The sequence below is a fragment of the Delphinapterus leucas genome, chromosome 9 (assembly GCF_059928025.1).
Source record: "Delphinapterus leucas isolate spDelLeu-1000000601 "Yukka" chromosome 9, BTC_Dleu_Yukka2, whole genome shotgun sequence".
In the NCBI taxonomy this organism is placed as follows: Eukaryota; Metazoa; Chordata; class Mammalia; order Artiodactyla; family Monodontidae; genus Delphinapterus; species Delphinapterus leucas.
In genome coordinates, this window is record NC_143137.1 from 24069964 (window position 1) to 24082889 (window position 12926).

The 12926-nt window shown below is 43.5% G+C and overlaps 1 protein-coding gene, 1 long non-coding RNA gene and 1 pseudogene across 3 annotated transcripts in view; 1 reads left to right on the plus strand and 2 right to left on the minus strand.

Annotated features, from left to right (window-relative positions):
- Window positions 1-12926, minus strand: part of SND1 (staphylococcal nuclease and tudor domain containing 1) — a 418829-nt gene that overhangs the window by 285562 nt on the left and 120341 nt on the right. The gene's annotated exons all lie outside the window — the stretch shown is intronic.
- Window positions 1-12926, minus strand: part of LOC149748362 (uncharacterized) — a 61228-nt gene continuing 48302 nt past the window's right edge. Inside the window, exon 2 of the long non-coding RNA XR_016394288.1 lies at window positions 1-12926. This exon is cut by the window's right edge and continues 28041 nt beyond it. This is a non-coding gene — a long non-coding RNA (uncharacterized LOC149748362).
- On the plus strand, window positions 4804-7136 carry LOC111178818 (rhotekin-like; annotated as a pseudogene).

Here is a 12926-nt window from a genome sequence, read left to right on the forward strand (position 1 = left end):
TTCCTTTTTTTTTTTTTTTTTTTTTTGTGATACACGGGCCTCTCACCGTTGCGGAGCACAGGCTCCGGACGCGCAGGCCCAGCGGCTGTGGCCCACGGGCCCAGCCGCTCCGCGGCACACGGGATCCTCCCGGACCGGGGCACGAACCCGCATCCCCCGCATCGGCAGGCGGACCCTCAACCACTGCGCCACCAGGGAAGCCCTCATTATGATTTCTTTTACTTTAATTATTAGTAAGAGAAAGGAAAGCGCTATCTAATGTATAAGCATCTGGCTAATTTGCTCTATGGCTAGCCAAAAGTCATTCCTGGGATAAACAGAAGTACTTATAAGTCAAATCATGAAACAAGGTTCCGACTCCGATTTCTATTCCAAATGAAAACTTCAGAAGAACAAAAGTTTTCTTCCTTTCTTAATTCCTACGGAACCACAAATGCTGCTATTCCTTCTGCCCCAGCAACTTGGTATAACTGGAATGAGTTAGAATTAAAAAGGAAATTAAATATCATAGGCAGTAATAAACCAGCTTCCATTTTTCTTGATGTATAGTTCAATTATATTCATCAGTATAATGAAGGGGGAAGAAGGCAGAATCATTGCCACATGGTATAAGCAAGCTTCATTAAGAACCACCTACCTCACTTATGAGGAATGTATAGAAATGTAAGTGCAGAAGCATTGTTTCTATGGGGACCTAATCGGTCTAATCATTTTCACGAATTATAAGCCATAGAATCACAAGGCCTGTGGGTTGGAAGGGAACTTAAAAGTGTACCCCTAGCCTCCTATGCACTGTCAAATCCCCTCCACAATATTCCTACCATCTGGTTATTCAGCTCATGTGTCAAGGCCTTCAATGAAATGAAACTAACTTCCTGGGACAGCCCACTCTCTCTCTCTCACTGAACACCTTTCTTAGAAAGTTCTTTTTTCATATTAAGCTAAAATGTTTCCCTATAATTGGTTCTAGTTTTACTCCTTAATGTCCAACTCACTGCTGTTCTGGCAAAATCTTCCGTGGGTGGGACTATCCCCTCTAGCACTTTTGGCCCCCTACCCAGTAAAAGTGTCCCCCAGTGATGCACACCAAGGCAATGTCTGTACACATTTCCAACTTCCCACCATTAATAACCACCGTAAAAGTATTACAGAAAGGAACTCTGGAAATTTAGGCCACATCATGGGACTTTAGAAGTTTGGCCCTTTTCGCCAGGAAATGGGGAGCTTTTTAAAAAGTTGAGGATAAGGAGATTGACAGAATCAGAGGTATGTTTCAGGAAGATTAACATAGCAGCCATATATAGAACTGGATTAGAAGGGGGACAACTGGAGAGAAGGAGGCCAGGTAGGAGACCATTACAGTGGTAGAGGAAAGATGTAATTAGGACCAGAACTACTCACAAGGTGCTCTGGTCAACAGCACACTGTCCAAACCAATTTTAAATGACTCCAATCACCATGTAGCCCTAGCCTTCATGATGTATGCTACCGTAATGCGTCACTATAATTCAAGTCAGAGAACAGTCTTCATGTGCTGCAACAATCCCCCCCACGGTGTGAAGCTGAGCTAAGGGTTTTTTGCATAGAATATTTAATATGCAAGTATGCAGGTGGGTACCCTGCCTTATTACATATGGGCCAATTAGGAAGCACATTATTTGTAAGGCATTAGCATAACAAATCAACTTAAAATGACACTTGAGAATAGGCCATTCAAAGTGAAAGCCAAGATTATAAATCTAAGTCTTTCAACAGGAAAAAAAACCCACCTGACCTAAGGGAAGCAGGCAGCTCTCAGCTAGATGGATGTGCAAAATGAAGTCAGGCACCTTATTTGGGGATCCAAAGTGAGCTGGAGCTACTAAATAAGCTTGACTGACAAGAACAATTACTAACTACATAATATTTGAATATATAATACATAAGGCACGATATGAGTCCCATTTAATATTCACAAAGACTAAGATTTCAACAGTATCATCATTTTACAGATGAGGAAACCAGAGCTCAAAGGTCCTGAATAACTCACCCAAGGTTAGTCATTACCAAGTCACAGACTTGAAAAAGACTTGAAACCCAGGTCACTCTGACTGCAAACTGTCCTCTTGCTATAGCACTCAATTCAGAGATTACTTTAACAAGATAACCAGAACAAGGCAAACGATCTGAAGACACACGTAAAAGGGACTGTCAAGAGGGTGGACAAACATGACCAGTTTGGGTCAAGAAACCCTACACAGAAGGTAAGGGGCAGAGTATAACCTCAAGGGCAAACTACTGAGAAAGGCTGAAAGAGCTACGAGGCTGAGCAAGAAAGGCTACAAGCAAAGGAAGGTATCAATATCTTTGTTCAGCAAGGTCTTTGGGGTACAGACAGTGGACAACAAAAACAGTGTCTTTCTTCTCTCGTGAAACATGGGAAGGCTCATCATGTGTTCTGCAATAGTCAAAAATGTCTATCATATGGCAGAAAAATTTCAAAAGTCAACCAATTTCCTTCTGTAAGCTGACAAATACATTGGGCTTTCCCTTTCACCACCTTGAAATACATTCTACTCTGGAGTATACCGTGGTTATGCCTTTTTGAAGTCAAAAAACGTTAATACCCAATATCATCATCCAGTATGGCAGCTGTACTTTTCTTACTGCCCATTCCTGTCACTGTCCCCAAGCATGGACACCCAAACTTGCTCTTCCAAGTGTCCTAGTCAGCAGGTGGAGTACAGACACCCAAGTCTGTGTTACAGGCTAAAAGAATATCAATTCCAAAGCGGTTTCCTCTGCCAAACCCTCCCCTAGGTCAATCAAACTTCACCAGCTCTTCCTTAGAGCTCTTCAGCATTTATTTCTACTAACTACACGATGGTATTTTGCATATAATGTTAAAGTATCATTCTAACAATATGGTTTTTCCCTAAGTTCAATCCCCCTTCTGCCACATGAAGGCCGTACTTCCTCTTTATAGGGAAGTGTTTCCACTTGCTATTGGCAGGTGTTGAGAGGATTGCGAGGAGGTGTAGTGACGGCCTTGATTCTAAAAGAAAGCTGCAATGACTGGGACTTTCGTCTTAACAAGCTGGGTCACTGGATATAACATCTTAAGAGTTACAAAATTCACTATTTGTGAACAAGGATAAGAAGGGGCCTACCGGCTAAAAATCAGGAGGTGAGCGTGCGGAAGACTACAGAAGAAATGTATCCAAATTCAAGGTTGACAAAAGAATAAGAATGTGCTTTGCCTGAAGCCACAAATCCCAAAGGATAAAGGGCAGGCACATTCTTAAAACTCATCTGCCCGTGAGCAGACATTGCTGTTCTGAGCTACAGTAAAACAGAGCCGTGTTCGAATAAGCACCAGTGTGGAAGTGACTGCCACCCCAGCATCCTCCTTCCTGTGGTCTGGCCATAAACGTCTTGAACACTTGATTTTAAGAAATACCTACTGTTTCAGACTACCCACCGCACTTAGATGTCTAAATGGCACAGTGACACATTCTCTCCCCTTAATTTCCTCACTACACCCATATATACAAGTAATACTACTTTCACACATTTTACTTAACCCTTATAATTATAGGCCTTTGCTACATTATGCCCAAGAAAATGAAGACTAGGAGGATAATATGTCCTGGGTCATAGGAACATTTTATAAGAAGATTCTTATTTTGCCCAGGAAACCACATACTGCATAGTCTGACCTCCAGGACACAAAACTTCAAACACACTCCACATCTTCTGTTTAAACATCACTGCCCCATATATTTCCCGTCTTTTTAAAAACCACCACCACCACCACTGAATCTTACATTAAACAAGAAATGTAAATTGTTTGTTTCCACAGATTATCAAAGTTGGCACATAAAAATCATGAGGAAAACTGGCAGATTCATTTATTTGGGCAATTTCAAAAGTTACCCCTTGCTTTTGAAGATCAACCCAAATAAATGAACTTTTCAGATTCCATTAACTTTTGCCCTAAAACAACAGAACAGGGGCCAATGAGATGACGATTTTACGACAGTTTGACCAAAAGATAAAATGGTCAATATAAATTCATGGGTTGATTAGAAAGCAGAGTTAGAAATACCTGTTCGTTATATAGGCCAGTAAATTTCTATTAAGATGATACAGAATGGGACTTCCCTAGTGGCGCAGTGGTTGAGAATCCGCCTGCCAATACAGGGGACATGGGTTCAATCCCTGGGCCAGGAAGATCCCACATGCTGCAGAGCAACTAAGCCCGAGAGCCACAACTACTGAGCCCACGTGCTTCAACTACTGAAGCCCACGCACCTAGAGCCCGTGCTCCACAACAAGAGAAGCCACTGCAATGAGAAGCCCGCGCACCACAATGAAGAGTAGCCCCCGCTCGCCACAACTAGAGAAAGCCCACGCACGGCAACGAAGACCCAACGCAGCCAAAAATAAAAAAACAAGAGTTGAGTCCTTTAAAAAATAAAAAAGATACAGATTATAATCCTAACAACGTTCAGTTTCCTACAAAAAAATATTTGTATTCTAGTTTCAAAGGAAAAGTGAACCAGTATGGGAACACTTGTATTGCATCACTCAAGGCTTACACAGGGTATCAGTGGCATCTTGTTCATACTCGAAGGTCAGTACACTAAGTAGAGTTCTTCCTGCCTACTGTCCTGCTGTGATTTTTTTTTAACTGTTTTTCACCTTGAACAATGTACAGGTTTCTAGCTGTTGATCCTTAATTTTTGTAATTCTACACTGCAGTCGAGACTCAAACTGGGGTATAACATGAGAATAAATTTATTTTTACTCTTCAAACTTTAGTAGGTGCCACTCCTTAGCAGCATTATCCTGGGAAAATTTAATCAAACCATCTGTGCCTCAGTTTCCTCATCTATAACCGGGGAGCATAAATCCCTTCAGTCACATACTGTTACGAGGATTAGATCTACAGCAACTGTCAAGGACTTAGAAGCAGCATTTAGCACAGTGGGAGCCATCAACAAATATTTGTTACTGCTATTCAAACCTAAGCCACTCGAGAGTTCCAAGTAGCAGCAGCTAGCAACTTGAGGAAACGTGCACACACCTTCTAACAATGGAAACAACGCTCAGGGCCATTCCAGCCAGAACTTTCACGCCTCATGGAGGGCCCACCAATGTCCATGTTAAAGCCAATTTTCACTTCAGGTATGATTAACCTTCTGCACTAAAAAACAACACGAGTGTTTTCTCACCAAGAAGTTCTTGAAGTTCGGGAGGCTTCCAGAACATCTGTATGACTGTTTCAAAGCAGCAGCTTGCGGAATGAAAAACCAGGGTTTCAACAGTTTTAAAAGTATGGTTTGAGTCGAGGGACAGAGCCTAGGAGACAAGGCAGAGCCAGGCAGCGCGGGGAGTGCTGAGGGCAGGCAGAAGCACAGGACCGCCAGCATGTTCTCCAGAAACCACCGGAGCCGGGTCACCGCGGCCAGCGGCTCTGCCCTGGAGATGGAGTTCAAACGCAGCCGCTGCTGGCTCAGCCTCTTCTGCGACCCACCGGAGGACACAGTCGCAAAGAACGCTACACCATGAGACCCAGATGAGGGAAGGGGCCCGCCAGCTGCCGGTGGCCTGCTCCCAGCCAGAGCGTGCTGGTGTGCAATAGCCGCACCCCCGGCTACACGGGGGAGCTGCAGCGGCGCGAGGACACGCAGGTGCTGAGGTAGACAGGCCAGCGGCCTCCTGATAGCGGGCCACCTGCTGAGCGCTCCCCCTGCCGCAGCCAGGTCTGCATTTCTGACCTCCGGATTCCACTCATGTGGAAGGACACAGAAGATTTCAAGAACGAAGGCGACCTGCACCGTCGGGCTGTGTTCTTGCTGCTGCAGATCGGGGAATGCACTCAGGACACGGAGATGATCCTGGTGGACAGGACCCTCACAGCCATCCCCTTTCACAACAAGGTGCTCTTTGCCGAGGCCGGGCCAGACTCTGAACTGCGGCTGGAGCTATATGGGGCCTGCGTGGAAGAGGAGGGGGCCCTGGCTGGAGCCCCCAAGAGGCTTGCCACCGAGCTCAGCAGCTCCCTGGGCTGCTCCTCGGGGAGGCGTGTGCGGGCGTCGCTGGAGACAATTAGGGGCTCGGGAAGCAGTCCCACCTTGCTCCCCACCCCAGCTAGTGGTGGTCGTTACCACCTGTTGGCTCATACCACTCTCACCCTGGCAGCAGTGCAAGATGGGCTCCACACACATGACCTCACCCTCACCAGTCATGAGGAGAACCCCGCCCGGCTGCCCCTTGAAGGCAGCGTGTGTTGCCACCTGGTGGCTCAGCCCTTCTACATGACTCAGCCTACTGCAAGTGGCACCCGCAGAGCGCAGCAAGCTGGGGAGCTGCAGGACTGGGTGCGAGCACATGGAGTCTTGAGAGGCACAAACAGCTGCTGTCACCGTCAACCTGAAGACACAGACACTGGGGAGGAGCCGCTGTTTACTGTTGTGATCAACAAGGAGACTCAAGTTGGGGCAGGTGAGCTGGACCAGGCAGTGGGCCGGCCCTTCACCCTGAGCATCAGTAACCAGTATGGGGAGGATGAGGTGACACACACCCTTCAGGCAGAGAGTCGGGGAGCCCTGCAGAGCTGGACGGAAGCTCTGTGGCAGCTTTTCTTTGACGTGAGCCAGTGGAAGCAGTGCCGTGATGAAATAATGAAAATTGAAACCCCCGCTCCTCGGAAACCACTCCAAGTACTGGCCAATCAGAGTTCCTGGTACCATGAGATGGTGACAGGTGATGCTCAGGGCTGAATAGGTCTGGGGCCTAAGCTCTGACTAGCCTCCTCCCCTCAATCCCTTCCTGGTGCCACAGCTATTGAGCCGCTGGATGACATCACAGCGGTGACAGACAGCCTGGCCCAGCTGGAGGGCACGAGGCTGGAGACACCCCCAGACTGCCCTGCCTGGCCCCTGCTCGCCTGCTTCAGTGGCCCCAACCCCAACCCAGACCCATTCCCTGCCCCGGAGGAGACCCCGAACGGTCTCCCTGGATGCTGTCCCCGAGACCACTCCCCTGGGGCTTCTCGCTCAGTTGCCCCTCTCCCCCTGAAGTGGTCCCCACAGTCCAGAGGCCTCTGCAGCAAAGGCCCACCCCACACTTGGCTCCAGTCACCAGTGTAAGATGGTGTGCTGGCAACAGGATCTGGCCAGAAGAAGAGGTGGTCTGTGTGCATCTGGGCTCTGGATTCGGTGCTGTTTGTAGCAGGTTGGCCAGCTTGGCCTCCCCTTCCTCTGCTGGACTGGGGATAGGCTGCGGAGGGGGAGCAGAAGCCCCTTTTAAGCTGTGGTTGCCATGGTGCTGAGGGACTCTTCCCCAGGGCTGGCTGGGACCCCCTAAACCCTTCCTGGGAGAAAACTGGAACCAACACTGCCCTACCTCCCTGCACTAACCAGCTTTGAGGATGGCACTGAAGAGCCCTGGGAGGGAATGCACCTCCCTTGTGACTCCCACATTGACCATTAAAGTTATTTAACATCAAAAAAAAAAAAAAAAGTATGGTTTGAGTTGGGCTGGAATGAGTTGGCACACCAATCACTCCTCTGTCAGAAGAGTTGGTTTCTAAAAAGCACTTTGGTTAGTTCACCAAGGCACTGGTGCCAATAAACTTCCCGTTGTATCTCATAATTAAGCATTAAATAAATGGGGCATAGGATGGAGAAAGATTTACGATTTAAGCCCACCCGAGGAGACAATTTATGAAATAAAATGATCAATGTTCTAGAATTAAAAAGTAGTTTTACAAAATAAAATGTATTGAAAAATATCTAAATATAGAAAAATAAACAAATAGTAAAAAAAAAAAACATCTGAAAGTCATGCAAGAAGATACACTTATAGAGCCAATAAACTAATTCTACTTTTAAAGTAATCGAAGAAGATGAATGGTTTACATGAAGGGAAATCAAATGTAAATTACATGAAAAACACATTCTTACTAGTAATCTTTTATGCAGATGAAAACAACTCTAAAGTCCAGTTAATCTAGGAAAACAAAAATACTGACAAAACAAAAACTCGATTATATGTAGGAAAGTTTAAGTATTTATGTGGTACAGTCTGAAAATTCGCTTATATACCTTTAACCTATTAACTCACTTTGTGGATATAGTTCTAAAATAAATAATCCTAAATAGGAAAAAAAAAGTACATGTTTAATGCTATTAAGAAAAAAAGAAATCTAGAACATGGACATAACTAGAAAATAGTATATTTGCTTAATGGAATATATGTGTGTTTAAAATTAAAAGTGCCATAATTCAAGAAAAATGTGCAACTTCCATTTCCAACAAAGATGAAACAAGGACCAAATCCACTGTCCTGCATAAAATCAAAAAAAAACCAAACATTTTGAAACATGGTTTTCAGTAAGATAGGTGACAGGCAACAGAGATCAGTGATCCCTAAGAGACAGGACACAAATGAGCCCTACAACTGCTTACTGCCTAGAGTTTCTAGTGGGAATGGACAAGGGTTTGGGGGAGACCAAGCCTGCTAGAGCTCTTGGCACAAAGGACCAGGGTGGAGAGAGCAGCACAGAGAGATGACTTCTGAGATCCGCACAGGGCCTCTCTTGAGCACAGTACTGATCAGCCCAGGAGTGTGCTTCCACCCGAGGCCAGGGGAAGAACCATGAGAAAGCATTAGAAGCAACAGTGCCCACCATCACCATAATGACCCAACCATTTTACTCCGGGGTATTTATCCAGGAGACAAGAAAATATATATCCACACAAAGACTTGTACACAAATGTTCATCAAAGCTTTATATACAAAGAGCCAAAAATTGGAGGCAACTGGAAACAGCCCAAATGACCACCAGAGGTAAATGGATGGCTAAACCACGGTATATCCATACAGTGGAATACTACTCAGCAACAGAAAGGATGAACTATTGATACAGACCACAACACAGATGAATCTCAGGTAATTAGACTGAGTGAAGAAAGCCAGATTAACAAGAGTAGATACTGTAATGATTTCATTTATATAAGCTCTAGAAAATGAAACTAATCTATAATGAGAGAAAGTAGATCAATGGCTTGGGGGTACATGGGAAGGGACAGAATGGGGCACAAGGAAACTCTGGGTGGTAATGAGTATGTTCACTATCTTGACTGTAGTGATGGTTTCATGGATATATATATATACATTTCTCAAAGCTTTCCAAATTGCACACTTTAAAAATGTGCAGTTTTTCCTGCATATCCATTATGTCCCAATAAAGCTGTTTGTAAAAATAGACAAAACGTTGGGATTTCCCTGGTGGTGCAGTGGTTAAGAACCCGCCTGCCAACGCAGGGGACACGGGTTCAAGCCCTGGTCCAGGAAGATCCCACATGCTGCAGAGCAACTAAGCCCGTGCGCCACACTACTGAGCCTGCGCTCTAGAGCCCGCGAGCCACAACTACTGAGCCCACATGCTACAACTACTGAAGCCCATGTGCCCTAGAGCCCGTGCTCCTCAACAAGAGAGGCCACCACAATGAGAAGCCCGTGCACCACAAGGAAGGGTAGCCCCGCTCACCTCAACTAGAGAAAGCCCACGCGCAGCAATGAAGACCCAACGCAGCCAAAAATAAATTTTTTAAAATATGTCTATTTCATGAAACGTGGTTTCATGAAGTTATAAATATCAGAATATAAACTAACACGTATACATTGGCCACTATCATATGATTAGAGAGATCTACATAAATGAAATTTGTTAAGGTCTTTGGAGTTTTTACTTTTGTAAAAATTTACACCCACTGAGTTTATCTAAACGGCCATTCTTATTTTCTAGAAACAAGAGCTAGGAGACAGTTTGCCCATGATCATATGAAAAGGTCACACAAAAGAAACAGACCACACAACTCATAAGATGCCAATCTCTGTTTTACATTACATTCTACACACTTATAGAATAACAAGATTATTGGAAAAGAGACAGATAGCTCCTTCAGAAGAGTCGTAAACCAGGGAAACTAGAGCAATTTCACTAGGGTACCCGGGGTGTTCCCAGCGGTGAAGCATGAAGGGAAACCCTGTATACAGGTGGGACGACAATGTGTGGAAATTAGCCCAGTCTCAGCATTCAAAGCAACCTTTCAAAAATCCAAGTTAACATGCCTTGACATACATGATGTTCACTTAAAAGCCGATTGTATGGTTTTTGTTCAAAACAAGGGAAAGCCATTTTTCATCATAAGACATAAAATGTTGAAAGAAAAAGAGGGGGAGCCGCAGCTATGTATTTGCTAGGGCTACCATAAAAAATTACCAGACACTGATGGCTTGGAACAACACGAACTTACTCTCTCCCAGTTAAGAGCCCAAAGTACAAAACTCAAGAGTGTTGGCAGGGCCATGCTCTCTCTGAAGGCTCTAGGGCAGCCTCTTTCCAGCTTCTGGTGGTGGCCAGCAATCCCTGGCAATGCTCAGCTTACAGCTGCATCACTCCAGTCTCTGTCTCTGTCCCAGGGCCTTCTTGCATCTGTGTGCACCTGATCCTCTCATGAGGACACCAGGCATTGGATTTAGGGCCCAGCCTCATCAGTTATGACCTCCTCCTAACTGATTATCTGGAAGTAAGGTCTTCACAGATCTAATGTCATAGTCATAGGTTCTTAGTGTTACAACTTTAACATATCTTTTGGGGGGGGGTTCACAACTCAACCCACAATAGGGGGACAAATACCTAACATAGTAAAATTCTCTTCAAGGAGACAGTAACAAAGGAGAGTAAGATTTCAGTTAATGTATCAAGTAATGTTTTCACTTCTAAATAAACAGCTGTGCCCATTTCACATTGAATCAAAACACGTCAAAGTGGCTAACAAAATGCAAAAATTGGTTTCCTTTTCTTTTTCAAATTTGAAAATTATATTTTCAACAAACATCCCTGACCCATAACTCCCTCTGATTAATAATATTTTCATTAACAAACACACTGCTTCAATTTGGGGGGCTGAGACCTTTTTTTTTTTGAACAACCAGAAAGGAAACTTTTTTAAAAAAGTTTCATTTAAGTCAGATGTTAATTTGCTTGTAAGGGGTCTTGTCCTTTCAAGCCATCATCATCATAGAGGCGTTTTATGATCTTTAATATAATGTGTATGTACTGGTACACTTAATTTACACTTATGCACAACACTATTGTTACAGTGTACACATACATTCTTATAGAGCTAAGAGTAAATGATTTAACCGCAGTTCAAACATTCTTTTCTGCTAGGTGTCTAATGTGTACCAACCATATAAGCTTAGCATAATTCAGAACATAATAAAAATTTGATTCCTATCCTCTAATTTATAAATGAAAAAAGTTTCACTGTTAAACAGTAAAATGTATTAACTGAAACTGATTAAACCCATCATATCACTAAGGAAGAAACTGAAGACTAAGATACAAGTCACCTGATATTCAAATGACCTCTCAGAGATGGAGAGATGACAGAGGGTTCATTCTGCTTTCAAAGCGTATGTCTCTGGTTCATATGCTTTGCTTGCCAGACAGTGCCTAGAGATGTCTGTTTAGTATATTACTTGGTAATTAAAAAGAGGAAAACTACATGTTTCATAATCTGCTTATTTTTAGGCAGCATGTGAACAGCAGTATCAAAACCGCCCCCATACGTACCTCTTTTAACATTTGCCAGCATTGTGGCAGCACAGAATAGGAACTGGGGGGATAATTTTTTGATGATTTCTAATGATAAGCAAAATATGGTTAATGTTTTAGGAGTGGATCTAGATCTGGTATAAGCAGACACCAGATCTGATACAGTCCATTTTTTCCTATCGTAAGAATTACCATCAATAATGGAAAATACCTAAAAACATTACACCATGTTTTAAAGACATACACAGAGAGGCCTCTCTAGAACTGAGGTCAAAGGCCACTACCTACAGTAAAGATTTTGCAAGCACAGGAAAATATTCTTACAGAATGGGTGAGGAAATACCAAACCTTTGTACACATGGAAAAGTATCATGCATCTGAGATACTTAAGTCCAATTCTGACAAGTGAGAAAAGTCCCCTCAAGGTCTAAGTCTCTAAGATTCAAGGACACAGCTACCTCTCTTACTTTCTCTTGGTGAAGGTAAACAGCATTAAATCTAAATGAGTTTTCACTGAAATATATGCTCCGCTCTACTCCCCTCCTCTCACGTCCCTCCTGCATTGATTATATTTGTGAGACTATGCTTCCAGTGCATTTAAATTAAGACACCATCTTTCCCATCACCTACAATTCTCAAATGTCACATAAACTCTGAAGTGTTACATAAATTATCCAGTGGGTAGCAAACCACCAATGATGAACACTGAATAACACATCTTTTGAAGCAAATGGTCAGGCCAGAACCAGAAGAACTCAGGTGTTCTAAATATACTAAGTAATTTACCAAGTCAATAGAAATAGAGAGGACAGTGGGGATTAGAACCAAATAAATATGATAGCTCTACTATGCATCATTAATTCAATCTAAGATGCCACTTATTTTAAGACACAACATTTTATACTCCATTAAAAATAAAGCCGTCAGTTATGACTAGAAGTTTTGTCCTGAAAACAGATGTTAAAATTTGTGGATGGGAGAGATACATCTTTTAAGAATTAAGGAGATGTGGTACGTTTCCAATAAGGGCAAGTATTGGCAAATACTACCTCATAGCTATTCCTACCTCGAATGTTCACTGTGTATCATTCATATCAATTATAATCACTCAACCAGCAAGTGGACCTCAAATAGTTAAGACTATATTGTGCCAACCATATAGAAAAGAACATAGAAGGCGCTCAACTAGCTTACAGCTTTGCCAAACATCACTCATCCAAATCACTTACACCAATCTAGGGAAAATAAACTTATATTTGGTCCTTTGGGAAACCAATAGCATGTGGAGGCCAAGTATTGCCCTTGTGGC